The sequence below is a fragment of the Rattus norvegicus genome, chromosome 12, assembly GCF_021556685.1.
Source record: "Rattus norvegicus strain SHRSP/BbbUtx chromosome 12, alternate assembly SHRSP_T2T, whole genome shotgun sequence".
Classification (NCBI taxonomy): domain Eukaryota; kingdom Metazoa; phylum Chordata; class Mammalia; order Rodentia; family Muridae; genus Rattus; species Rattus norvegicus.
This window is the reverse complement of record NC_141545.1, coordinates 34,258,769-34,283,327: the sequence shown is the minus strand read 5'-3', so window position 1 is coordinate 34,283,327 and position 24,559 is coordinate 34,258,769. Positions and strand designations below refer to the sequence as shown.

Below are 24,559 nucleotides of genomic sequence, written 5' to 3'. Positions count from 1 at the left end.
TGGGGCCTTTGGGAGGTGATTGGCCATGGGGTGGAACTTCAAGAAGAAGATTAACACCCTATAAGGAATCCCAGAGATCTGCCTCTCCTTTTCCACCAAAGGAAGATACAGCAGGAAATTAGCCAGGACCCAGACAGCCTGTACTACACACATTTGCTTCTGTCTTGACCTTGAACTTTTCAGACCCCAGAACTGTTTGTTATCCATGGGTGTCATTAAAATTCTTCCCTGGGCAGAAGGAACACACGCATGCACACATGCAATGTCTACTAAAGCTTCCTTCAAAGGTCCTCATGACAAACTAGCATGCATTTGTATCACAGTTCACCCTGGAGAACCAATGAGTTTATTGGGTCTATTCGCAGAGCATAGTTGAGGATTTGTTGATGGGAGCGTGCGTGACCCCAAAGCACTGGAAAGTCTTCAGCCAGCAAGTCTTCCCCATAGCTCCATAAATAGAGTCCCCTTTTGTGAGCTTCTCATTCTATATGTGCTAGTACAGTGGTTCTCAACCTGTGGGTCATGACCCCTTTGGAGGGTGTGTGTCAAATGACCCTTTCACAGGAGTTGCATATCAGATATCCTGCATATCAAATATTCACATTCTGATTCACAACTGACAAAATTACCGTTATGAAATTGGAACAGAAATAATTTTGTGGTCGGGAGTCATCATAACATGAGATCATAACTGTATTAAAGGGTCGAAGCATTAGAAAAATTGAGAAGCACTACTCTAGCCCCTCCCTTAGACCCCAAGACCATGTTGCAATTAGGGCAAAATTGTATATAAGAAGGCTGGGACGAGGGGTTGGGGATTTGGCTCAGTGGCAGAGCGCTTGCCTAGCAAGCACAAGGCCCTGGGTTCGGTCCCCAGCTCCAAAAAAAAAAGAAAAAAAAGAAGGCTGGGACGAGGGGCTGGAATATCAGGAGTCCAATGACCTTCCCCAACCCCTCCTTCTCCTAGGGAATGTCAACAATCCACAGGCCCTACTGTGATCTCACAAGCATGGGCACAGTTTGGCTCAGAGGAAAAGTGGCTTACAACAAAGTCACTCTGTTTATGTTATTTGTCACACTGGTTCAAACGGGTTTTCGATGGTTTGACTATGCTTGGCCTAGGGAATACTATTTGGAGGTATGGCCTTGTTGGGTAGTTGTGATCTTGTTGGAGTAGGTGTGTCACTGTGGGTGTGGGCTTTAAGACCCTCTTCCTAGCTGCCTGGAAGCCAGTCTTCTCCTGTCTGCCTTCAGATGAAGATGTAGAACTCTCAGCTCCTCCTGCCCCATGCCTTTCTGGATACTGTCATGCTCTCACCTTGATGCTAATGGACTGAACCACTGAACCTGTAAGCCAGACCCAGTTAAATGCTGTGCTTAGAAGAGTTGTCTTGGTCATGGTGTCTGTTCACAGCAATGGAGACCCTAAGACAAGGCTGAGACCAACAGGAACAGCAACTGTGCACATATAATGCAAAACAAACAAACAAACAAAATCCAAAAAACCCTGGACTGTGACAGTAGTGGTACCAAGTACTCACACTGGTTACAAGCCAGTGTTCTTGTCCTCAAAGATGGATTCCAATTCTTTAAAAATGAGGATTATGAAAAATAATCCAATCACCAGATTTTTACATTTAACTTAACCTTTTAATTTAGTTCTTCTTAAATCAATGACGAACAAAAAGGAGCATGTGTTTGTGACATTTCCATCAAGGACAGACCACGTGGAGGACTGTGGTCCCAATTACTGTAGCACCCAGTGAGACCTGGCCAACTTAGCTTGAGTGAATTCTCTGATGAATGCACGATCACCCAGTAAGGCGTTCCTCAGAACGCAGCCTCTCGTCCTTCAGCAAAGCCCGACTATCATAAGAGATGCTTGTTTGAACTCAAGCGCACGAGAGAAGAAATAAAGACCAAAGACCAAATGGAGAAGCATGAAACTGCTAACAAGACGGCAGTTAGAATCTCATTCCGTCAGGAGTCACTTTAAGTATGGGCATGAATGAACGCCAGCAAACACACAGAGATCATCAAACAGGATGAAACAGAGCAAGAACTAAATGTATGCTCTCTAGAAGAAACCCATGCTTACATAAAAGCACGCCTGAGCTGAGTTTAAAAGGAGAATGGTGTACCAGGCACACGCTGGCCGGAACATTGATTTAGGCAAGACAGATGTTTGCGGGGGCAGGGGGGAAGTTGGACATTGCCCAATGATAAAAGAGTTCATTCTCCTAACAGACATAATGGCCTTGAATATCTATGCACCCAACAACAGAACTCCAAATTACATGAGGTGAAAGCTGATGTAACTGCAAGAGGAAATTGACAGATACACAATTAGAGTCCAAGACTTCTACAGGGCGCTGTCGGTAATTGATAAAACACTGAGGCAGGAAATCGGTGAAACTATCAATGGCCCGGGCAACATTATCCACCAGCTTGACCTAAGGGACATTTCTCCATGGCATTGTCACCACAAGAGCAAGTGTGCCTCACCTAGGCTCTCACGGGATGCACACCGATTAGACCTTCATACTCTGGGCAACAAAAATTAAGGAGCATAAATCCCACAAGCGTTTTCTTGGACCATAATGGAATTTAAGCAGAAGTCAATAGCAGAAAGGCATCTGGAAAATCTCCAGATATTCATAAATTGAATGACCACATTTCCATATTACCCACAAGCCAAAGAGGAGGTCCTGAAAAAATGAAATACATACATTTAAGTTTACATTTGTCTTGTATCTCTACAACATCTAGAATATTCTATGCCCCAGCATGTGAGCTGTGTTTGAAGCAATACTTACCAGGAGTTTCACATAATAACAGGTACAGCAAAAAGAGGAAACCATATGATTGGTGGAGCCTGTAAGCTGGAATTGTGCATAGTCTTTCCATGAAGGGCAGCGTGGATCAGTCCTTGCCCAGAAGCGCTCTCTCTCTTTTAAGGTGAAAATCAAGGGTCTGGGGTGTGTCTGGGTGGTAGGACACTTGCTTAGCATGCGTAAGGCCCTGGGTTCCATTCCCAGAACCATATCAGAAACAGAAAGTGGCAAAATGGATCTTTGAAAGTAAAACCAGAGGTCAAGCTAGTTGACAGCAGTCAACCTTCCTCCAAAGCCACACAGGTCAAGTCTGATGGGGACAGTCATTGCGCTTTCCTGTGAATGGTCTCCTCCAGGACAGCAGCTAAACACCCTGTCCCACCTCTCAGCACATCTATCTCCATTAAATTCTGGAGGCAGAGGACCTGAAGGTCCCTTGAGCATCTGCCCTGTGCATTTTTCCTGACAGGACATGTTGTTGTTGTTGTTGTTGTTTTTATATTGTTGGGAAACGTCTGGAGCTGCCCCGATCACTAGAAAATACAAACTCAAGAAGGGTTACCAGTAAAACTCTCCCAAGAGAACAATGGCAAGAAACAGGCACCATCCAGTTCTAAGAGAGAAACCACCTTCCCCCATCTACTCAGAAACAAAATGCTCCCATCAGAGAAGGAGCATGTCACAAGCTCCTTCCAGGTCCCCTGTGGTGGTTTGAATATACTCGGTCCAGGGAATGGCACTATTAAAAGGTGTGGCCTTGTTGGAGTAGGCGCGGCCTTGTTGGAGTAGGTGTGGCCTTGTTGGAGTAGGCGTGACCTTGTTAGAGTGGGCGTGGCCTTGTTGGAGTGGGTGTGGCCTTGTTGGAATAGGTGTGGCCTTGTTGGAGTGGGTATGTCACTGTGGGCATGGGCTGTAAGACCCTCATCCTAGCTGCCTAAAAGCCAGTGTTCTCCTGTTTGCCTTCAGATGAAGAAGTAGAACTCTCAGCTCCTCCTGCACCATGCCTGCCTGGATGCTGCCATGTTCCCGCCTTGATGCTAATGGACTGAACCTCTGAACCTGTAAGCCAGCCCCAATTAAATGTTGTCCTTATAAGAGTTGCCTTGGTCATGGTGCCTGTTCACAGCAGTAAAACCCTAAGACAGGTTCTCTACAACAAAAATAGCAGTGGTGTTCAATTTCTTAGAAAATCTGTGCAGTATTACTGATTTTTTTTTTTTTGTTGAGTTTTCTTCCTGAGGTTGCGTCGGCTTTTAAGAATTGCATTCTAGATCAAACTCCAGTTTTCTGGTGTCCCCTGAGCATTCCGAATGTCTGCTTCCCAAGGCTGTACAGTGAGCACAGTCAGCACTGAGCAGCGGCTGCTGCCCGCCCTTGACTCGCACGTTTTTTTTTTTTTCCTTTTCTTTTTTTTTTGGAGCTGGGGACTGAACCCAGGGCCTTGCGCTTGCTAGGCAAGCGATCTACCACTGAGCTAAATCCCCAACCCCGAGTCGCAAGGTTCTGATTGCTTTGATCCAATGTCTTAGCAGCTGTGACCTTCTTTGTTCTTTCCTTGGCCTGGAAGTCCTGAGGAACACTGGCCCCACACCTGGAGCTCCCTGCTGTCTCTGCTACCTGGATCTGGCCCAGCACTCTCAGGACCTTTCTCCAGCATAGAAGGTCGGGTTCAGATTCCTCTGGCTGGATAGTTATTTTGGATTTTGTTTTGTTTGGTTTTGTTTGGTTTTGTTTGGTTTGGTTTGGTTCAGTTCGGTTTGGTTTGGTTTAGTTTGGTTTTTACATACCCCAGTATAGCAGTGAGTCTGGTTATATCATTTTGGCTTCCGGCAGATCGCATCACACACCTGCCCAGGAACTATCTTTGGATCCAAAAATGAAAGACACACACACACACACACACACACACACACACACACACACACACACACAGCTTGTTTATAAATGCCTTGGCTACCACAAAGGCTGGACACTCCTAAACCTTCCTCTGCTACCCCAGGTCCAATCATGGAAGTGGCCAGTGGCCCCTTACCTAAAGTCTCACATGGCTGGTTGGCTTAATCTCCTGTGGCTACTGTGTCCCATCTTTCTTTCCTGAGTCATGTCGAATCTGTCCCGCTCCTCTTTTTGCCTTTGTCTGAGCAACTCTAAGGGTCCTGCCCCATGTCTGGCCATTGGCCATTGACATCTTTACTGATCAATCAAAAACCAATTGGGGACCAGGACCTCTAACATTTGGGACACACAGATTCACGATTGAATCAAAACATTAGAACCAATCTCCAAACCCTAGAGGCAGTCTTTGCTGCCAAGGGCAGGCGGTGGCTCGACAAGCCCCTGCTATTGTCACCTAGAGGGTGACCTCAACTCACCTTGCCTTTACATGACAGCGGGAGGCATCTTCTTCCTAGAGCATGTGTTCCACAATCTCCATGAACTTCCTTCATCTATCCATCCACAAATTGGTGACCAAGGGCCAAGGAACAGTAAATTTGCAGGTGGTAGCCTCCTTATCAGTGGTTCTCAACCTGTGGGTCTCGACCCCTCTGAAAGTCACATGTCAGATATCCTGCATATCAGTTATTTACATTACAATTCACGAGAGTAGCAAAGTTGCACTTATGAAGTAGCAATGGAATCATTTTATGAGGTTAAGAACTACTGACCTAGATTTTAAATCTTCCCAAGAGACTGGGCAGTGTGACTTCTCTATAGCCCAAGGTTGGTGACTACAGACATATTGTGATTAGGTGGAGGCAAATGTCCCTTCAGAAGTGACACTGAGAATTCCATGTGCCTGGGAGACTCAGAGGAACTAGGACCTGGATTCTGGGATGAGTGATAGAGAAGTATCTAGGCCATGTGACCTCAGAACCTGGCTGTTACTGGCCAAAGTCACTCAGAGCCCAGAGGCTCTGCCAAGAGTTTGTGTGTGTGCAGAGCGAGGAAAGAAAGAACAGGAGCTCTCATTCAAACATCCTTACTTTACTTCTCACTCTGGCTGCTCTCTCACAGACTCCTAATGTCACCCTCTGAGCCAAGAGGTACTTGTGGGAGCTGGGATTTGGGGGGTGGGGAGGTTCCTGCTCTGAACATCTCTGAAGAAGAGCCTTACTAGACCTAAAGATGTGTGATTGTGCTCAACCCTCCTACAAACCTGGATGCCTCATAGGTTTATCATGAACTATTATCCCACAGCCTGTTGACATGTAATGGCTTCCATGTTGAAAACTTCTGAAGGGAAGAAAAATAGCAGAATTGGAACTCTTTGTGGACTTAGCAGAGACACTGAGTCCACCATATTTAGACTGACTGACCTCACAGTCACTCCTTAATGGGATGGTTCCTATACGGAATGAGACCCACCCTGAACCCCATGACCCCCTCTCTTCCACCTCTGCCTCAGGTGAGTTATGGCCTCCGGTTCTTCAGAGGAGTTCTGCCCAAGATGCTGTACATGGTCTAAGCTTGTCCAGGACATTGGCCATGCCCTCAGAGCCACAAATCACCATCTCAGGGGACTGACCTGTCAGTGTGGTACCTGGGCCAAGGGACAGTCTCAACCAGGGCACACCCCAACTGGTGAGCTTGAACTTGCCAGGGTCCCTTCCCTCAGGGACAGAGGAAATTATCCTCCACACTTCCAGGGTCTTTGGACCTCTCCGAGTAGATTCATCAGTGGGAGTGTGTACAGGGAATCCACTGAGTCCAGCATATGCACAGTGGAGACGTGGAGACCACACACAGTGACAGCACCTGGCTTCCCTATCCCAAAGGGCACTGTGACAATGGTCTCTATGCCAATGCTCACTCTCTGCCCTCGAGAATCTCTCAGCAAGGACTATACTGTGACCCCCGTGTAGCACAAGGATATCGACAGCATTTCAACAAAAAGAGTAAGTTCAGATTTCTTCCTTATTAACCACTAGGGCTCGCTTCCGCCAGAGCCATCAATAGGGAGGGTCACAACGAGGCATAATCAGGGAAAGTTAAGAGAGTTAGGGATCATGGCCTCCCCCAAATATATGTGTGAATAGAAAGAGAAGGTGGACCTCAGATGCCAAACAAGACCTCTCTCCCTAAAGGTTGCCCCATTCTTCTTACCGTGAAGTCCAGCATATTGTTCCACGTATGGGGATAGCTCATGATCACTATCAGGATAGGACTTGGGTCAGGACAAAGTACAATGACTTCTTTCTCTGAGTTTTATAAGAACCTGATGTGGGTGACCTCAGGTGAGTTACCATTGATTTGTAGGGCCAGTGACATGTCTGCAGCTGTGACAAATGGAGATCTGTGCTAGCACATGAGCCATCAGTGCCTCAAACCATCTGGAAATGCTGGCCAGCTGCATCAGGCAGCCTGGCTGTGCAGCTCTGCAGTGGCCCCAGGGCTGTGGAGCCTTCCTCAGGACCTCTGTACCATCATCCTGCCCAGCTCGGAAACCTGCAGGAAGACATAGGATTGGCGTGAGACCTCTGACCTCTGACGACATCTACAGACTTGAGAAGAAAGGTAGCTAGGAGACTACCATGAGTATCAAGGGTTTAGGAGCTGTGGCCAGAAAATACATCTGTTTCTCACTGACTCGTTTTTCCGAGGATCAGAACTGTCCAGAGCCTGGGGGTTTCCTGAGGCAGTTCCTCTCCCTGGACTTGTGGACAACTCAGAGCATGTTTCCAGGGACCATTTCCGAGGTATGTGACTCAGCCTTGCCAACATGTGGTATGGATGTCTCGGTCACAGCTTGGTGGAAGCGGGTCTGCTTCGCATTTGGTACGTCCTGCCTCTCATCTTCCCAGAATCCTGACTCCCTTGTTAGGTCCCAAGAATGAAGAGACTCGGGTTCAGAGAGTTTAGGTGACCCTAAGCCATTCGGAGATATGCTGACCATCTGTCCCCTTTCTTCCCTCAGCCCTCTTGCATCAGGAGACATTAAATTTCCCCCAAACAGGTGACACTTCCTACATAAAGAAAAGAATTGCTTTGCCTGGGGAGTGCTAAGTGTACCATTCAAACAGGCTCTCCCAAGAAGGGATGACCCCTACCCCCGCCTCCAAGGAGCCTCTACTGGGTAGTTTTATGTCAACGAGACACAAAAGTCATCCGAGAGTAAGGAATCTCAACTGAGAAAATCTCTCTATGAGATCCGGCTATAGAGGGCATTGTGTCATTCTTATTTAGTGACTGATGGGGGAGGGCACAGTCCATTGTGGGCGGAGCCATCGCTGGGGTTGGTGGACCTGGGTCCTATAAGAAAGCAGGCTGAGCAAGTTCTGAAGGGCAAGCCAGGAAGCAGCATCCCTCCATGGCCTCTGCATGAGCTCCTGCCTTCAGGATCCTGTTTGAGTTCCCATCCTGGCATCTCTCGGGGATGAACAATGCTGTGTAAGTGTAGGCGAAATTAACCCTTTCCTCCTCCACTTGCTTTTGGGCGACACAAACAGGAAATAGGACTCAGCCCTCCAGCCATGGTGTTTCATTGCAGCAATGAAAGCTACCCTCCTAGCTTCTCGTGTAGAAGGGAGAGTAAGTGAAGCTTCCCCAACCCAACTAATCTTGAAGCCCAGTGAGCTCATGGGCCCCCTCGAGCTCTTAGGAAAGGCTGAAGTTCGAGACAGGACCTGTGCTGAAAACCAGCCCTCTGTGAGCTCCAGGTAGCATGGAGTGGTTTCTGTGCCCGAAAAGGCTGCCACCATTGATTCATGCCTCCGCCAGGCTTAGCAGAGCTGAGGAGGCCAGTGGCCGGCCTTACCATGTTCACTTCCACCGGGGGGTGCATTCTCCAATGTCCCTCAAGGGAAGCTGGCAGAGCTGTGGATTGTCACCTGTTCTCCTGCTTAGCCTCTCCCCTGCACAGGTCTTAGTGAGTTGGGTCAGGAACTTCTCCTGAGACACTGGGGCTACCGTCCCTTTCCTTCAAAGGAAAGCAAGTCCTAAATCCCTGAAACAGGAGCACTTTCTGGGCCCCGCCTCCATCCCTTACCCACTAACTCTACCAGGGCCTATTCAAGGCATTAGCAAAAGAAACAGTACAGATCTTGGACAAGATCTTCCCCCTCCTGCCCAAGCAAAGGATCTGCTGCCCTCCTGTCTGACCCACTGCAGGCCACACACACACACACACACACACACACACACACACACACACACACACACGGCTGCATTCACTCTGCCGCGCCTTGTCACCTACTATATTCCATGCTCTTGCAGATGGCCCAAGAAAGACCCGCAGGTCACAGAGACTTGGGCTTCATGAGTGGGCAGAGCTGTGCACCTGAGAGGAGCAGAGCTGGCTTTGTGCCTCAGTTCCTCCTACCCAAATGCAACCCTCCATGTTCACGCCTGTCCACGTGGGACAGCGCTTTGTCTGGGATAAAGCGAACCCAGACCCAGCACGATCTGAGTGTAGAAGTCTTGACAATCGGGGGCTTGTGAAGAAGACAAATGCCTTTTTCCAGCTTCACTCCCTCCCTCTAGCACCCCAAGGCAGATGGAGTAAAAATGATTTAGGCCAGAGAGATTCTGTGAAACCTCAGGACAGGAAAAAAAAATACTGTTGATTTGTTTCAAGTCTGCTGTCAATCATTGTTCTCGGTATTGGTATTCTGTAAGCATGAGTTTAACTGGGAATAGATGCTGGTGCTACATGCTAAGGAAAGGGCCAGGGCCAGGCAAACAGGAAACAGGACTCAGCCCTCCCAGGAGCTTGAAGCCTACTCTCTCAAATGCACAGCACACGAGTGATTTGCTCCCACATCTTGATAGACTCCATGGACCCATAGCCCTGGGGAGAGCAGTAACACTGTCCTAAGTTTTTTATCAAAACTGTTGGGAAAGAATTCAGGCCTCCGGACGTAGGGATGATGAGAGTTACATCCAAGTAGCTTTGTCCCACATGGGGACAGCCCAAGGCACCAACAGAAAAACCCAGCCTGCGAGATGGCCAGAAACACTCGCTGTGCGTTTTTCTGTTATACCAGCCAGTGAATGTCGGCTTTTGGACAATCCGCTTTCGATTGTGCTCCTGCCACTTGAGGCTGAATTAGGAGGAAATAAATCCACCCGATTCGTGTGGCACCGTGTGAGGATTTCTGGGGACTTCAAGCTGGAAGAGAGCTCCATACTACAAATGAAGCCTCAGAGCTTGCCACGGTGACTGCTGCCAGAGCTCCTTGCCACCGAAAAGAGAGGGCTGTGTGTTTAATACCAGCCCAGGGGACCCTGAGAAAACCACGGTGTCCCTCCAATCGATTAGAGGGTCTCGTAGGCCTAGGTGCAGTACGGCCCTCTAAATACACAACACTCCACAGCTACGCTAACCCAGGGAGTTGCTGGGTCCACAAGGAAACATAGGTTCTGGTATGCACTTACACATACCGTACACACACACACACACACACACACACACACACACACTCGCGCGCGCGCGCGCGCGCACACACACATGTACACAGACACACGCACACACTCGTGTACACACACATACACATGCATACACACGCACATACACACACACTCAGGCACACACACAAGTGCACACATGAAAGCATGTTCAGGCTTTAAGGCAGATCCCACATGAGTCTGACTCTGCAAACACACTGTCTGCCCAGATATCTGAGTCTCCTCCTCGGGATCCCATCTGGTTCAGTGGCCTCAGCAGGACAGCTTCTACCCTCTGTCCACTCTGAGGGAAACAGGCAGAGAGAGAGCAAGGGGACAGCTCCCTAACTCCCACCCCTGAACCTCCCTCCAAAGGGATGGCTCAGAAGAAACAGTCCTGAGGAGGGAGCTGGCTGAAAGCAAGCATCAAGAAGAGACAGCTGTGGGGGCTGGGGATTTAGCTCAGTGGTAGAGCGCTTACCTAGGAAGCGCAAGGCCCTGGGTTCGGTCCCCAGCTCCGAAAAAAAAGAACCAAAAAAAAAAAAAGAAGAGACAGCTGTGGGGTTGGGGATTTAGCTCAGTGGTAGAGCGCTTGCCTAGGAAGCGCAAGGCCCTGGGTTCGGTCCCCAGCTCCAGAAAAAAAAGAACCAAAAAAAAAAAAAAAAAAAAGAAGAGGCAGCTGCTTCTGACGCTGGCCCTGACCCGGGATGTTCATTCTCTGGCAAGTCAGCCTGGCCACTCTGAATGGCAGCATGGGAGAAAAGGAAGGCAGGGTTGCTGCGAGCTCTGAGCCTTCCGCTCCTCCAAGCTGGGACTCTCAGAAGCCTTGACGTGGCAGAAGTGGCTTCAGAAAGTCACATTTGATTCATCATCTGGAAAACAAGGCTCTAGGGGCGCTCCTGTCACCTTGCAACATGCTTGCTTTAAATGCAACAAGGACAAACTCTTCCAGGAAGTCCAAGGGACGGAAGGGACATTGTGTCTGAAGTGACTCCAATGCTAAGTATCCTGCTATCTGTTGCCTGCCATGACTGTCTGTTGCAGTAGACGTTGTTCACGGCTGTCATCCCGTTGCACAGCTCTGGCCGACTCTCTATCTGCTTGCTGTGCCAAGACGGCTGATGTCATATCGTTGACGTATTTCATGGCTAATTCGCTCGTTTCCTGAGGCGCCACCTCACTTCCGGAACTCATAAACAGAGAACTTGACAAGTAGCTTTTCTTGCTGGACATCTGGAGGGTCAGCACAGCACAGAGTCCAGAGCTGATCCATGCAGGGTAGGTCCCTCAACAAGCACCAAGAGATGGGTTTGTTGCTGTTACTGTTGTTTGTTTTTTTCCCCATATCCTCCCTACAGGACTGGTGTTATCTCCGAGGTCTCGCTCTTGGGGGAACCTAAGTTCCCCATATCTTCCATGAGTTCAGGTCTTCTCTCTGTACTGTGACAAAATCCCTGACAAAGGTTATATAAAGGGTTTATGGCCTCACGGCGGGAGGGTCCAGTCCATCATGGCGATGGGTGTGTGAGGCAGCTTCTCGCACTGCATCTACAGTCAGGAAACAGAGAGAGATGAATGCTGGTGCCTGGATCATCTTCTCCTCTTTACCTAGTCTTCGTCTCCATCCTGCAGAACAGCGCCACGCACAGGGACGGTGAATCTTCCCACGTAGAAAGTGCAAGTCTAGGAATGTGTGTCTCCTTGGTGATTCTACATCCCTGGTAAGCCGACAATTTTCACCACCACCACCACACTCCGCATGCACTGTAGCTTTTGAAAACCCTCAGAGCACAAAACCTTCCTCTCTGACGCCGACCAGCCCAGCAAGAGCAAATAGGCCTCATTTTTTTTTTCAGTAAATGCTGGCATCGGGTACCTGCTGGCTTTAGAGTTTGGTTCCTGCAGTCTCTGGGCCTGGCCCTCTGTGCTGCCTCCATTCGAATTTAGAGATTTCCCAGCTACTGGAGCGCAGGGGACAAAGATAAAGGGGAGAGGGCCACACACTCAAAGCTTTGAGATGACAATCGGGGCTCTCGGAAAATCAGCCCACGCTTTTCGACAGAGCTTTATCTCCTGGAATTCCTTCTCTTCCATCTCCTCTGTCTAGGACAAGATTGTCTCTTTGTAGTGGAGACCATTTTAGAGCCTCCCAAGCCCTCCGCTAGTTAGAAATGTGTCACCACAGCGAAGAGGAAGGAAATACAGACAGTCGGGGCCGGATGCTACTGTGTCTAAAGGAAACCTGGGAGCCACAAGGGTAGCAAGCCAGCTCCTCAGACACCACAATTCCCATGCGACCGGTCTGCGTTTCTCCAGCTCAGAGAATAAGAATACAAGAGACAAGGAAAATCTCTCACATGGGACTGTGATAGCCATGAGTTTACTATGGGTTTGGGGGGTCTCCAGAGGCTTGGGAAGGGAACCTATTTAAGGATGGTTGTCCAGATGGGAGGGCAATAGCATGGTCCTGAGGTCAACGAGGCAGTAGCATGGTCCTGTTTGATTCCAACTGCATGGATGGGATCCCTGGTTCAGGTCTATTCTCTGCTGCCAGGTAGGGGTGATGTTAAGTGGGAGGCTTTTCAGCTACTTGGTTCATAAAACAGAGATGATGGTGTGGTTTGAATGAGACTGCCCCCCTCCCATAGGCTCACATGTTTGAAAACATGGTACCCCGTTGGTGGGGCTGTTTGGGTAGGTTTAGAACATACAGACTTGATGGAGGAAGGACATCCCCATGGGTGGCCTTTGAGGTTTCAAAGCCTTGTACCATTCCTAGTTTAAGCTCTCTGCTTTGTGCTTTGTTGTTTGAGACATGAGCTCTCGGCTCACTGCTCCGGCTGCCATGCCTACCTGCCAAACATTTCCCTGCCACCATGGTGATGGGCTCTGGAACTATTAGCCCAAATAAACCCTTCCTTCTGGAAGTTGCTTTGGTCATGGTATCTTATTACAGAACCGTCACAGAAGTAGAAAAGTAACGACTACAGATAACGATAGAGCCTACCGGAAATAGTCATGATGGGAAAGAAATAACTTACTATCTCAGCTCAACAAGCTCTCGGTCAGTGTTCATGCACTGGCGGGGTGACGGAGACTGGGGGAGTTGTGCTGTGTATATGTAATTTGAGATAAATCAACTCTTTCAGCACTATTGATATCGAAAGGGTTATTTTATTCATTCACTCACTCATTCATTCATTCAAAAGGCATTATGGGAGCTACTAAACAAGATCATGTAGACAATTATATACCACCACCTTCTAGACTGAAGTGTCCCACAGATAACTAATTTTGAAGATGACAGAGGTGATGTTTTTTTTTTCTGGAGCTGAGGGCCGAACCCTGGGCCTTGCACTTGCTAGTCAAGCGCTCTACCACTGAGCTAAATCCCCAACCAGTGATGGTTTTGATAATGGTAATAGTCAAGCCATAGGAGCAATGCTGGTGCCAATGCTGGTGTCTTAATGATAGTTTCTATCGTTATATTCACTTCCAGGTCATAGTTCATCACTGAAGGAAGTCAAGGCAAGAACTCAAGCAGTGCAGTCTCCACCCACTTTCCTTATAACCAGACTCTGAAGGACTGAGGTGGTCACTAATGTCCTGTCTTGGGAGAGTACCCCTGGGAGTTAAGCTTTCTCTCTCAATTTCCAGAGGCATCTCCTCACTTGGATCTTTAAAATGAGAGATGGAACTTTCTAAACACCCACGAAAGGGCATGAAGTATGAGCAGAATAGATATTGGCATTCTGGCCAGTTGGACATCAAGGCCATCTGTTACTCCCGCACAGCGCAGTGTGTCTGACTGTTTGGTACTACATCACTAACCCTCCTGCAACTAAGACACAGCCTCATAAAAGGAGACTCAGTTGTCTGTGACGCATCTACTTTCCAGACGAACTTGAGCTGTGGGAAGAAATTCATCAGCGTCCCAGGATGACTGAAGCTACTTCTCCACGGTGTCTGGGTGGATGCTAAGTCTCAATTGTTTGTCCTTTAGCTCCCCTCCCAGGTTCCATGTAGGATCCTCATGGATGGAAGGAGAGACCTGTCATGCACTTCTGTTCACTGTGTCCCTCCTGGCACAGGTTTGGCACCTGCTGGAGTCACTGACCAGTGGTCATTTGGCACTCTATCTTCCAATTGCTCACAGGCTGGAAGGCAGCCAGAGAAGACTCTGCAAGGAAGAGTCTGTGTATCCAAGGGGCTGTGCCTACAGCGAGGCCTCCATGCTAGGTCAGCTTCAGCTCTTTAATTAATGGCTAGGAGTAAGAGAGCCTGCTGCCTGCAGACTCTCTTTACTTAGGCCCAAAGCCAACCTTCCCCGGGCAAGATGAAGGACACAGTTCACAGGCTCCTGACGAAATTAATTAAGGGCAAGCTGACGGGAAGATGGATGGAAGCTGCAGGTGTCAGAGCTGCCTGGGGTTCTCTCTTCAGAGAGCTTGTGCCAGGGCCACAAGTTTAGTGTCCTACAGAGGCTGCATTAGTGGCATAAGCTGCCGTTACCAAGTCTTGGGAGGAAGTGGAGTCCGCTGTGTCTGGTCCTGCCAGCACCAGAGATGCCAAATACAGATGACAGCATCTCATCTACACTATTCTCCAACCAAGCAAACCTGGACTGGACCAGACTGCCAGCTTGCTATTCGGTGACATTGTCCTACCAGCAACCCAACCATAGAGATGCGAGTGAGAGAGGAACTCCACAAAGGGTCCCAGCTCAAGTCATCAGAGCTCACTGCTGTTTGCAGGTTGTGTATGATCAAAATATGTATGTGTGCATGCCTGAAGCACATCTGTGTGAATGGATATAGTATGTGTGCATGCACATACATGCAACAGTGAGTGTGTGCATATGTGTATATGTGTGTGATGAGTGCATATGCATTTAAGTACATTGCATTTATGTAGGATCATGTGGATCATCTATATGCATGCATGTAGGCATTATGCATGTTTGCACATATGTGTATCTGTGATATATGTATGTGTGCATATGTGTGAATTATATTCATATGCAAATATGCAGTGCATTTGTGTGCACATGTGTGCAGCTGTATTATATATGTGTGTATACATGAACAAAATGATGGTATATCTGTATATAACATGTATATAAACACCACTGGGGTATGCATTGTATACATGTGCACACACACACACACACACACACACACACTGCAATCTCCACATGTGCCACTATAGAATGTATGTGGGTGCATGTGTATGTTTACAACTGCATGGTACATCTGCACATGCATATGTGCAGCCGTGTTGTTTGTACATGTATTCAGGCATATGTGTATGCATGCACGGATTCTCTGACTAACCGATCTTCAGTGGGTTTTCTGAGGAGCTACATTAAAGGGCCTAAAACTAGCCAATGACTCTGCAGGTGACAGGGAGGTCAGCCATGAGGCTAGGCTATCTTTGAGATTGAGATGTCTTCCTTCAGGACAGCATATCGAGCTCAAGAATTCATCCTGGGGAGCCCCAACATGGCCCTGTATTTCTCTCTGAGCTCAATGACACCACAGACTTAGCGGAGTTTCCATTCTCCTGAGCTGCACCATAGGGGTTACACCATAGTTAACTGTGATAACAGCCACAGCTTTGCTCAGAGGAAGCTGGAGTAGAAATGGTTCAGACTATGGGGCCTGGGCTAGAGATAGATGGGAGATGGAGGCTAGGGTGGAGATGGATGTCTGAGGTGGGGGACTGGAGTGGAGAGATGATGGGGATGATGGAGACGATGAGGATGATGGAAATGATGGAGATGATGGAGATGATGGGGATGATGGGGATGATGGAGATGATGGGGATGATGGGGATGATGGAGATGATGGGGATGATGGAGATGATGGAGATGATGGAGATGATGAAGATGATAGGGATGATGGAGATGATGGAGATGATGGGGATGATGGGGATGATGGAGATGATGGGGATGATGGGGATGATGGGGATGATGGAGATGATGGGGATGATGGAGATGATGGAGATGATGGAGATGATGGGGATGATGGAGATGATATGGATGATGGGGATGATGGAGATGATGGAGATGATGAAGATGATAGGGATGATGGAGATGATGGAGATGATGGGGATGATGGGGATGATGGGGATGATGGAGATGATGGGGATGATGGGGATGATGGGGATGATGGAGATGATGGGGATGATGGAGATGATGGAGATGATGGGGATGATGGAGATGATATGGATGATGGGGATGATGGAGATGATGGGGATGATGGGGATGATGGAGATGATGGAGATGATGGGGATGATGGGGATGATTGGGATGATGGAGATGATGATAAGGATGATGATATGAATGATGGGGATGATGGAGATGATGGGGATGATAGAGATGATTGGGATGATGGAGATGATGATAAGGATGATGATATGAATGATGGGGATGATGGAGATGATGGGGATGATAGAAATGATGGGGATGATAGGGATGATGAGGATATGGAGATGATGGGGATGATGGGGATGATGGGGATGAGGTAGGATTGGTTGAAGATGGGAGTTAGTGTTGAGGTATATGGTAGAGATGAATGAAACAATGGAGGCTGAGTAGACATGGGCGGGATCATGGAGGTTGCAGTAGAATTGAGTATGACAGTGGGAGCTGGAGTAGAGACAGTGAGAGATGAGGGCTGGGGTAGAGATGCTCCAGTGAGAGAGCGGAAAGCTTGCAGGTGCCAGTCCCCACAGACCCCACTCTGAGGCACCACTTTCCCTAAGCTTTCAGCAAGCCCCACCATTCTTTGAATTTTCCACACTTAGCAGATGTCTTCAGTAAGCATCTTGCTTTATAAACTACCCCTGTATGTAGCTCCACTTCATGCATGGTGTTGAAAGGCATGTCAGGTCGCAGATGCAGGGTCAGAAGGCAGACATCTGGGCGCTGGACCAGTCAGAAGGCAGATCATTGGGGTGCCTGACCAGTCAGAAGGCAGACCATTGGGGTGCCTGACCAGTCAGAAGGCAGACCATTGGGGTGGTGGGCCAGCCCTCAGTAAAGTCAAACAGAAACACAGAGACAAATCTCCTTACCTTAAAGTTTTCTTGGGTGATTCACAAAAATCTAAGCTTGTGATCCAAGACATTGATGCCCGACTCTACTTTCTCAGCACTGGGAATATAAGCTTGTGCCACCACAGCTGGCTGTTTACATGCAGATCCAAAGGAACAAACTGTGGTGTTCACGGTTCCAGGGCTAACACTTTATCAGATCCCTGGGGCCAGCCAGCCTATTCCAATTGTGAGCTCTATGCCAATGAGAGAACTTCCCACCCCCGCCCCCCAAAAGTGGATGACTCCATAAAAATGACACCAAGGTTGACCTTTGACCTATACATACACACATGTATACACACATGCATGGATGCACACACATGTACAGATGCATGTATACACAGATGCACACCTGTACACATACACACACACAGAGAGAGAGAGAGAGAGGAATGGATGCACACACACACACACATACACACCAAAACAAAACAAAAGAAGGGATCCCATGAGGATTAATCACAGCTACATGTGTGAAGTGGTAGCCACCAAGATTAAACCTGCTGTGGGAAATGGACTATAACTTTTTGTGATTCCAGTCTGGAAACATCTAGTACAATGGTTCTCAACCTGTGGGCCATGACCCCATTGGGGTCAAATGACCTTTTCATGGGGGTCACCAAAAAAAAAATCACTATCAGAACACACATACTTCTGGTGGTCTTAGGGACTTAGGCACTGCTCTTCTTTCTGTCTCTGGGCAAGTCTGCCCACATACAGATACACCCTCATAATGAGTGCCCAGAACTGTATGAAAGGTTGGAAGCATTAGGAAGGTTGAGAACCACCGATCTGGTGAGTGAACAGTATTTTCCAGAACTTGATGGTGTCATGACTTTAGGTCTGCATTAGTAGTGTCTTGTGCTCTGAGGCCTTGTAGAACTTCAAACACCGGTGTGCTACCTCAATTAGAGTGGGTGAAAAGTCAGTCACACACCACAGAGCTTCAAGATACATCTTGGACCACTGATGTCAATTTGATGGTAGTGGCCCTAGTGGCTGGGCCTGCCAGACCAATTTCTCCATGTGTGAGAGCTGCCTGGCTAGGTCAAATATAACAGCGTCTGCCGCTGAGGCCCCCCGAAGCATGCTGGTCTCACTTCTGGTATACGTGGATATAGCGTTTGCCTCAGAAATAGCATGGAAGCTGCTGGCCACAATTTCAAACCAAGTACTTTTCAGGTACACCGATGTCACTGCCAACTTTCGCCGTCAAGCTAGATGTTCCAAAATGGGGAGTCCTGGTTAGTTTTTATTGTCCCCCTGACACACCTAGAGTTACCTCCATTAGACAGGCTTATGGTCATGTCTATGAAAGAATGTCCTGGTTGATGATTGATGTGGGGCAGCGTAGCCCACTGTGGGCGGCACTATCCCTAGGCAGAGGGGCCTTGGCTGTATAATCTTCCTGTATTTATTTTTTTAAACATGATACTGGGGATCAAACCACAGTCACAGGTTCAATGTGAATGGAGTTAGGGGTCACTGGTTAGGTGTATACTTTCTTGAAGATCACATTGCGGGGAGAGGGGTGTTCTCTGCCTAAAACAGAGCACACGGGGGCCATACGAGGGGTTGGCAGTATGCTCCCAGACTTACGGGAGGAAAATGAAGGTGGCTGAGCCGCTGACTGCCCTCTGCTCAGGATCCTGTAGTTGCTTTGTATGAGGCAGAGCCTTGTCCCTTGTAGCGCAGGGCCTCGTGAAGTATTTAGCAGTGCCAGTAAAGCCACCGGGCCCTGGAGGTACAATGGGGCAGTGGTGCAGGGAGGGGCTGTTCTATAGACAACTGGAGGGACTGAGTCCCGCCACAGGTAAGGGGTCCTGAGGGCTGAGAGACCATGTTGATGATCTGTTTCGGGTGGAATGTGAACTGGAGACCCTTCATGTTTGCCCTCTGGCTCTGAACAGTTTCTTCTATTGGGGAAATTTCCTGCAGACATCCAGCTGTGGTGGACTCCAATGGCTACAGTACCAACCCCTCTATCCCTCACAGAACAAACTCAAAAGTCAGAGCAGGGTGGCAGCCAGAGAGTCTAGGGTGCCCCCTTGTTCCTAATCCCCTGTACCCACAATAAGCCCAGTGAGGAGCTTGGTACACACATCCTCCAGAGAGGTGTGCTACAGAACAAAACATGGCTAGCTGAGACACACTAGGGACAAAGAAACCCAAGCATGCCTCCTCATGTGGGAGGCCTTGGGAAATAATGAATTTCCAAAGTAACAGGAAACTTAAATTTCTTTCCGTTCATCACCAAGGCGAGACTGAGAGGTTTGGAGACCAGACCCAGCCTCCAATGTGAGCTAAATTCTAAACCACATCCCAAGGGCTTCCCAAGAACAGCGCCCTGCAGACTCCCGACTCTCACATCATAAACAGTCTATACAGAGGGAAACACGGCATAGTCGCTTTTATCTTTCCGAGTACAAAGAAGGAAAGACCCTGTGGAATGATGCGAGAATGCAAACCGAGGGCCTCAGGAATGAAACAGAAAGCAAACAGAACACACACACACACACACACGCACACACACACATACAGAGAGAGAGAGAGAGAGAGAGAGAGAGAGAGAGAGAGAGAGAGAGAGAGAGAGAGCAAGCAGCCACGGTGTCCTTATAAGGCTTTCAAAAGCTCTGTCATATTCTTGGAAACTTGGAAGGCATGCGTGGGGGCAGGGTGGTGTGTCTAGAGAGGACCGGAGTTGGCCTCACTGCTCACCTCTGCCTGACCTTGAGACTCAGGAATAGCATAGGGCAGACTCCTGGCTGAGTTACAGAATGTTTGCCCAGCCATGGACTTGCAGACCTCCTCAGCAGAGCCTGGATGGAGACTTACCTCTCCGGCAGTTCGAGGAATGAGAGGACTCTTAACTGAGCACCGAGCTGATGGAGCTGATCTCAGCATCTTCTCCAAAGGGAACCAGAACAGAAGTAGTCCAGGGAAGTAACCAAATCAAGAAAACAGCGCAAGCAGTAACACGGGACAGGGAGAGACCGGGCTCCAGACATATTTTCAGCAATTTAAATATTAAATATAGCTCTGGTCCTCCCACAGGGTGGAAGAGAACTCCTGGGACCTCCACTCCAAATTCCTTTGGCTCTCGTTCTGCCTCTGGGTGACTCCCGCCACTGACACAGACAAGGTCCCTTGCTGTTTTGCCTTTTGGGATCCATTATAGGGGAGATTATAGGGGATTTTAAGGTCTACGTGAATGACTGCTTTATGTGTGTTCTGCCAGACTATCCTCCGCACGGATGCAAAAATGATTTAGAGAGAGAGAAGAGGGAACTCAGACTGGCTGTCAGCACCGCGTCCCTATGTTGATTAGGGGGTGCGCTTGTCACCACTGGCTCTAGATTTTCGCGCTTGCCGCAACATGAGGCGGTCCTGCGTCACAGACCAGACCAACATGGGTACCAGAAGTTGGGAGGTTTGCCTGCCCTCTGGGCCTCTGACTCTTCTCAGCATCAGAGGATCAGGCGCCCGTCCTCGGGGACTTTTATTTGGAAGACATCCTGAAAAGCTAGGAATGATTTGTTTGACCCCGAGATTCTCAAAAGGAGACCAGGGAGATTCTTTTACACTTCGGCTTAGCCAGTGTTACCGAGCAAACAGAAGGATGGCCAAAAGATGGCACTGTCCTCCGGCTAGATCTGTTCTGCCGGTGAGAAAGAAGATAAGAGTTCAGGGTCCAGCTTTTCTGTCTCTCTTCCTCCTCCCCCTCCTCCTTTTCCCACTCTCCTTCCTCCTCCCCCTCTTCCTCTCAATTCTCCTCCTCCTCTTCCTCCTCCTACCCCTACCTTCCTCTTTTCCCTCATCCTCCTCCTCCCCTCCTCCTCCCCACTCTCATCACCATCCTTTCCCTTCCTCTTCCCCCTTCTCCTCCTTCCCCTCCTCCCCATTCTCATTATCATCATCTCCCTCCTCCCCTCTTCCTCCCATTCTCCTCCTCCCTCTCCTTCTCTCTTCCCCTCTCTCCCTCTGTATGTGTATGCCCACATGCACATGATCATGTGTGTATAGATACACATGTATGTGGGTGCACGTGGACACGAATGGAAGCCAGGGATCAACTTGGAATGTCATTCCTTGCATCCTGCTTTTGGAAACAGCTCAGTGGGCTAGGCAGGCTGCCAGTGAACCCCATGGATCTCCTGTCTCTGCCTCCCCAGTGTTGATATCAGAACTATGTACCACCACACCCAGCTCTTCTGTGTACATTCTGCAAGATCAGATTTGGGTCCCTGTGCTTCTGTGAGAATTTTACTGATCCAGCCATCTCTCCCGAACCTTTAGGCTCTCTTTGTAAGGAGCAAGCCTGACCTCTGTAAAAACTAAATTCAAGCCCAATTCAGATGTCCAGGTCTCTGGGTCAATGTGATTTACCAATTACACACTTGTCATGCAGACAAAATTCTACAGGAGATGAAATGAAGTATAGCCTGGGCTCATCATAGCATAAGGACCTAAGAGCCATCCTGTTACATGTGTCCCCCTGTCCCAAATACAAAATCTGGGTCTGGCCTGCCATCTTTGACCCAACCCAACCTGAGTCTCTGGTACAAGCTTGTACTTTCTCTTTCTCTTTTTGTTTGTTCAATTCTCCAGTAAAAAGGGGAAGAAGGAAGGAAGGAAGGAAGGAAGGAAGGAAGGAAGGAAGGAAGGAAGAAAGAAAGGAAGAAAGGAAGGAGGGAGGGAGGGAGAGAGGGAGGGAGATAGAAAGGAAAGACTCTTTGCTCACTCTTTCTAGTTCTCTACAGGAGCAAGCAGATGCCTTCTATGTCCATGACTGCAATTATAGAATTGACATATGAAGATTGTTGGATTTTTTTTCTCCTTGACTGTGCCTATTCTAAGATACTTCTTTTATTCAAGGCTACTAGAAACTTTGCGATCTTGGCAAGGTCTTGCTAGAATGTAAGATTATGTAGCTCTCAGACTTGCGTGTAACTGAGGGAAAAACAATGAAAGGGTTTTTTTAAAAGTTGAAGCATTAGGCCGCAAGATGACTCAGCGGGTAAAGGTGCTTACTAAAGGTGTGGAAAACTGAAGTCAATGCCCAGAACCCCACCCCTCTGGGAAAAGAAAAACAGAACTGTCTTCTGCAAGTAGTCCTTGGACTTCCTCTCTCACTCGGTGGTACACAAGGGTGTGCTTAGTTACACAAACACTCACAAATATGCATGCACAAGTACATACACACATACTACATTCTTAAGGTGAAAACACTGCTCTAAACCTAGATGCTAGTCCACTGTTTAAATTAATGAGGCTCTTGTCAGATACTGATGTGTTCTGGCAACATTTAGAAACTGATTGGCTGAGAGATGACCCAATGGTTAAGAACACTGGTTGCACTTCCAGAGGACTTGAGCTCAATTCCCAGCACCCACAGAGTGGCTCACAACAGGGAAAACACCCAGACACATAAAATACATGTTTAGGGGCTGGGGATTTAGCTCAGTGGTAGAGCGCTTACCTAGGAAGCGCAAGGCCCTGGGTTCGGTCCCCAGCTCCGAAAAAAAGAACCAAAAAAAAAAAAAAAAAAAAAAAGAACTGATTTCTAAAAAGGAACCTTAATCAAGATGATGATTACATTTTCTGCAAAGTTTGCCAGGTGTTTACCTGGGAAACCGAATCGTAACAAAATTGGGATTTACTTTAAAAACCTTTTCAGCTTATTATTTATTTATTTATTTTGGTCTGACCTTGGTCTAGATGTTACATAAAAGTTAAAACTAAGTGACTGTGTTTCTGCATGTTCAACAATCCTCACTTTGAGTCCTAAGGAAGATAAAGAGAACAGTTAGTTGTCTGTTCTACAGTTTCCAAAGTCAGCCAGGACCCCTGGGCAGAGGGTGATGGGAGTCCTCCTGAAATAGTCCTGTAAGTCTGGTAACCCGTGGACCCTCTTGATCAGAGAGGTCATGGATGCTCCAGAGATTGACTCTATACCAGTGTATATCCTGCGAGAGGCGTCCCTGGAGAGGAAATATCCCCTGCTCTTCCAAAGGAAGTCACATGGCCAGCAGGATCCTGACCCTTCCCAGAAGATGGCACTCCTTATGTAGAAACGATTAATGTTGCTTTAGGGTCTCATCTGTGTCCCCAAGAACTACCCCTAGCAAGTTTCAACTGACCTCAATGGTTAAAAGACAAAAGGTCATATTTTGGTGACCATCATGATCTTGAACGGGAGGATGTGACACAAATTGACCAGTGATGGAGGCTGGTGAGAGGGTGGCTCAGTGGATAGAGATGCTTGCCACTGGTTCTGATGATCTGAGTTCTATCTCCAGGACCGAACTCCCAGGGTCGAAGGAGAGAACTGACTTCTGCGAAATGCCCTCTGACTCCCACTTCTGCACTGCAAGACAATATATAAATGGATGTCTAAAACAAGTAAATAAAAATCAAAAGTGTTTATTCAAAGTAAATCCTCTGTCTCTGTGACATAATGAGTTCTCGTCTTTCCAGCATCTTCCTTAATGGGTAGAAGATTCCCTTAATGCCAGGGCTGCTATGCTTGAATGAGTATGGCCCTGTGTCTCAGTTAAGGTTTCCATTGCTGTGAAAAGTCACCATGACCAAGACAACTCTTATAAAGGAAAGCTTTTAATTGGGGCTGGCTTACAGTTTGAGAGGTTCAGTCCATTATCATCATGGCGGCAAACATGGCAGCATCCAGGCAGGCATGGTGCCGGATGAGGAGCTGAGAGTTCTACATTTGATCTTAAGACAACAAGGAGACTCACTCTTCTACACTGGACAGAGCTTGAGTACTAGGAGCCCTCAAAGCCCACCTATATAGTGACACACTTCCTCCAACAAGGCCACACCTCCTCCAATAAGGACACACCTCCTAATAGTGCCACTTCCCATGGACCAAGCATATTCAAACCACCACACCATGGCTGCCTCTCCTCATCCCTCAATAAAGCTTCTTGTGTTATTCAATGTTTTCACTCCCAGTATCTTTCTGTGTCCGATCAAGTTTGTCTCTTCCAGACTTTGACAAATTCAAATAAATGGGCTCATCTCTCTCAGAATGGATCTTGAGCCATCCTATCCTACATAGGATAAAATGAGACAAAAACTTCTGCAAGACTCTCCAGACAGATATCTCTCCCATTACGTACATCGGCAGGCTCCTGTATCCCCTTCCCTACTGTCTTAATTTTGCTTTGTGCCTTTGGCCCTTGTTCACTCAGTCTTCTGCTATGAGTGATGTGTTCTGGATTTCA

General features: G+C 48.0%; 1 long non-coding RNA gene across 1 annotated transcript; it reads right to left on the bottom strand.

The window, feature by feature from the left end:
- Positions 1-1,216: 1,216 nt before the first annotated feature.
- Positions 1,217-20,422, bottom strand: LOC148002300 (uncharacterized). Its single transcript, XR_015634776.1, has 5 exons — positions 20,151-20,422; positions 6,939-7,280; positions 5,207-5,380; positions 2,817-3,367; positions 1,217-2,708 (listed from the first exon to the last, which is right to left on the bottom strand). It is a non-coding gene; the product is annotated as an uncharacterized LOC148002300 (long non-coding RNA).
- Positions 20,423-24,559: the final 4,137 nt, after the last annotated feature.